General features: G+C 49.0%; 1 pseudogene; it reads left to right on the top strand.

Moving 5' to 3' along the window:
* The first annotated feature begins 543 nt into the window (after nt 1–543).
* Nucleotides 544–2,116, top strand: LOC146871713 (28S ribosomal RNA; annotated as a pseudogene).
* Nucleotides 2,117–4,551: the final 2,435 nt, after the last annotated feature.

The raw sequence follows: 4,551 nt of genomic DNA, 5'->3' as shown, positions 1-4,551 counted from the left end.
ACAGTAATGTCAGTTACCCACTTGACCCATCTTTAAACACAGACCAAGGAATCTAACACATGCACATGTTGGAGGGCTGATCGAAACATTGTGACGCAATACATTTGAGGGCTGGCAAACTCCGGCTGAGGTGGGATCCCACTGCGGTTGAGTGCATTACTAGCCCATCTTATCTGAGTCAGTTGGTCCTACGAAATAGGCAAGCACCAATCAGAAAGTACTAGTGATGACCTTTATTTTCCTCAGCCGATCAAAATCGAGTTGGGTTCATATCCCCAAACCACAAGTGGCAGAGATGGGAACCCAATCCAGGAGAAGCCAGCGGGAGCCCCTGGGAGAGTTCTATTTTCTTTGTTAAGGGCCAGTAGCCCAGAATGGAGTTTCCTAAAGAGAAGGGCCACAGCCTTGGAAAACATCATGGTTCTGGTGGCGTCCGGTGAACTCATGCTGCTCTTTGAAAATCCCAGGGAAATGGTCTAAATTTCTCACTGGGCCGTCCCCATATCAGAAGCAGGTATCCAAGGCAAACAGCCTCTGGCATGTTGGAACAATGTCAGTAAGGGAAGTCGGCAAGTCAGATCCATAACTTCAGGATAAGGATTAGCTCTAAGGGCTGGGGTGCAAAGTGGGGCTGGGCACATGGTGTGGCTGGATGAGGCATCGCTCACTATGGCAGTAGCAACTCTGGACATGAGCTGAACTTTCCTGTGGATCACCCCAGCTGCTGTTGTCACCTCTCCCCGTGCCCCTCCCAAGGGCATGTAGCCAGCGTGCTGCTTTGGCCAGAAACTAGCAGCTGACTTAGATCTGGTGCGGACCAGGAGAATCTGACTGTTTAATCAAAACAATACTTAGCGAAGGCCCGAGGCTGGAGTTGATGCAATGTTATTTCTGCCTAGTGCACTGAATGTCAAAGTGAAGAAATTAAATGAAACGCAGGTAGACAGCAGGAGTAACAATGTCTATCTTATGGTATCCAAATGGTCTGTCATCTAATTAGAGACAAACGTGAAGGGATGAACTAGATTCCCAGTGTCCCTACCTACTATCCAATGAAACCACAGCCTAGGGAACATGCTTGGCAGAATCAGCAGAGGAAAGAAAGCCTTGTTGAGCTTGACTCTAGTCTGGCACTGTAAAGATACATGAGAGATGCAGGATAAGTGGGAAGCCCTCAGTCCGCCAGTGAAATACCAATACTCTTATTGTGTTTTCACTTACCTGGTAAGGTGGGGGGAAAACTCTGTGGTGCTTTCGCTACTGGGTCCAAGTAACCGGCATCCGTCTGGTGTGACCTGCTCCAGGGACAATAGCATGTGAAGAGTTTGAAATGGGCAGAACACCATTAAAACGATAATGCAGGTGTTTTGTGGTGAACTCAGGTAGGACAAAAAAATCCAGCAGAGCAGAAGGGGAAAACCTCGCTTTATCTGGATTTTCAGAATTAATGCAGACTGTAAATGCGGCGCCTCACAATTCTTTGGACTTTTGAGCTTTCAAGCAGGAGGTGTCAAGAAAAGTTACCACAAGGATGACTGACTTGTAGCAGGCAAGCGTTCATAGTGATATTGCTTTTTAATCCTTCAGTGTTGGCTCTTCCTATCATGGAGCAGAATTAACCAAGCGTTGGCTTGTTCACCCACAAATAGGGAATGTGACCTGGGTTTAGACAATTGTGAGCCAGGCTAGTTTTACCCTACTAATAATGTGTTGTTGCAATAGGAACCCGGCTCAGTATGAGAGACACCGCAGATTCAGACATTTGGTGTATGTGCTTGGCTGAGGAGCCAATTAGGCAAAGCTACCATCTGTGAGATTTTAACTGAACGTCTCAAAGTCAGAATCCCACCCTAAACCATAACGATACTGCAGTGACGAGGAACCTTAGTTGACCTGGCATAGCCAGTCTCTGGGCCGGTGCAGAGAACAGCTCACCTGAGGACTGGGGTGTGAACGGAAGACGAACACCTCCATCACCCATAGTGCACCGCACGCTTGTGGGGCACCTGGTGCTAAATCATTTATAGACAACCTGATCCTGGGTCAGGGCTTCATAAGTAGAAAAGCAGTTAACTCACTGTGATCTATTGAAGGTCATCCTGTGAACCAAGAATGTGTCTCCACCCATGGGTTCCCGCTACCTCTGCGGTTTCTCTGCCTCCAATGTGCGGCCATCTCTACCATGTGCTGTGCAGCTCAGGGGCCTCTCCTCCATGGGAAGAGGGCTCAATCCCTTGCAGATTTGCAGATTTGCAGGATGACCAGCTAGCCCAGTGGTTCCCAAACTTTTTGACCCATGGCTCCCTTGACCCACTTGGCAGTTGGCCGTGGCTCCCCACCATTTTTTTACCGGCGCACCGGGGTGCCGCGGCGCACAGTTTGGGAACCACTGGTCTACATGAAGAATCAAGCCTAGACGTGATGAAGGATTCAGAGAGTAGCCATCACCATCATAAAACTTTATTTGCAATCAAAAAGATCTTATAAAGTACATCTCAATTGCTAGAGAAAGGCTCAAGGAGCTATGTGGCGTTACAAGAAGTTTACATGGGGTGGGCTCTGATGAACCAAAGATGGCTCACCAGATCCCCTCTACCCAGTGTTTTAAGTGTGCTGGGTCCTGCTGGTGCAGTTCTAAAAGGCGCGGTGTCAGGACAATAGGTAAGTTTTACAGACACATCAGAGGAGGTCGCGCAGTAGTATATAAGTAAGCCCAGCCATATCCAAACATATTCAACCATTAGCAAACCTATTCATCATGTATCCTTCCAGCTATCATTTCACTCATCCATCCCTTCATCCATCCTTTCACTCATCCATCCATTATCAATCCATCCACCCTTTCACCCTATCCATCTGTATACGCATCCATCCACTCTTCTACCCATCCATCCATTCACTCATCCATCCAGCCATTTACCCTTTCACCCATCCAGCCATCCTTTCACTTACTCATCCATCCACCCAGTCACTCATCCTTCCACCCATCCACCCTTTCAGTCATCCATCCATCCTCCCTTTCTCTCTCCATCGACCCTTTCACTTAGCCATCCTTCCATCCATCCACCCACCCACCCATCTACTCATCCACTCATTAATCCATCCATTGACCCGATCACTCATCCATCCTTTCTCTCATCCATTTATCCTTTCACTCCTTCACTCATCTATTCATCCTTTTGTCCGCCTACCCTCCCTTTCACTCACCCATCCATCCATCCACCATTTCACTCATCCATCCATCCATTCACCCTTGCACTTATAAATTCATCAATCCATCCATAATTTCACACCTCCATCCTCCCACTTACTCACTCATCATCCACCTTTTCACACATCCATCCTTTCACTCATCCATCCTTTCACTCATCCATCCACCCTTTTATCCATCCAGCAACCCTTCGACCCATACATCCAGCTATTTACCTTTTCTCTCATCCATCCTTCCACCCACTCATCCATCCATCCATCCTCTCATTCTCCATCTATTCAATCTTTCATTCATCCATTCACCCTTTCACTAATTCATCCAGCCATCCACCCATCCCTTCACTTACTCACTTGCTCACCTTTTCATATTAATTTTGAGCTGAGCCTTTTTGAGAAGAGGCCCATCAAGAACTTCACCCTCGCTGCAGGAGCCATTCCAGGACTGGGACAGAAACCACCCAGAGCGGAGACAGGATCCACCATAGGGGGGGCGGGGGGGGGGGACAGGAGCCATCACAGGTTTGGGGGGGGGGACAGGAGCCACCACATGGGGGGGACAGGAGGACAGGAGCCATCACGGGGGGGCAGGAGCCATCACATGAGGGGGAACAGGATCCACCAGGGTGGGCACAGGGGTGGGCATGCAGTATTCTAGTATCATCTTTGTCTCTTTCAGGGTGGGGTAGGGCTCCTCACCCCCTCCTGGACAAGACAACGAGACGACAGGGTCTCTGTCAAAAATGTTAGTTTTGCCATCCCCACTGTGATGTACAGTACTTAAAGGAGATACTCCAAGAGAACTGATTTAACGGATTGTCCTCCATACTTTGTTAATCAGTGTGGGTGCGATTGTGCCATGTCTTTATTTTATTACACTTTAGACTGCATGTTTGAAGAACCGAGGTTTTCTTACAATTTAGTAATATTAATTAAACTCTGTGGAGAGAACCACGTGCTGCCTCGGTGTAATCAGGGCCTGTTCTACGATTTTTATGGCCCTGGGCAGGAAGGGAATGTGTGAGGCCCCTCTAAATTGCAGAGACATGACACGACGCATTCAGGGTTGTTTGCATCTGAAAAGATGCCCCTGCGACCGAAGCTGCAGCCCCTCCCTCTCAGTCACCTTCAAACACGACTTAACAGCTCATGACGGGGCTGAAGGTGTGAGTGTTGCCATCCCGCTGTGCGTCTCCAATGCTGCTGGGTATCTGAGCTGCGGCTGCAATCTCCCACATCCTGCGAGGCGGCGCGGCGCCCCTGGCTTCTAATCACGGCGCACCGGGGTGCCGCGGCGCACACTTTGGGAACCACTGAGCTAGCCAGATCTTGTACCAACAGAGA

This window comes from Triturus cristatus, chromosome 1_1 (genome assembly GCF_964204655.1).
Source record: "Triturus cristatus chromosome 1_1, aTriCri1.1, whole genome shotgun sequence".
In the NCBI taxonomy this organism is placed as follows: domain Eukaryota; kingdom Metazoa; phylum Chordata; class Amphibia; order Caudata; family Salamandridae; genus Triturus; species Triturus cristatus.
The sequence above is the reverse complement of the archived record's forward strand: the minus strand, read 5'-3'. Positions and strand labels throughout refer to the sequence as shown.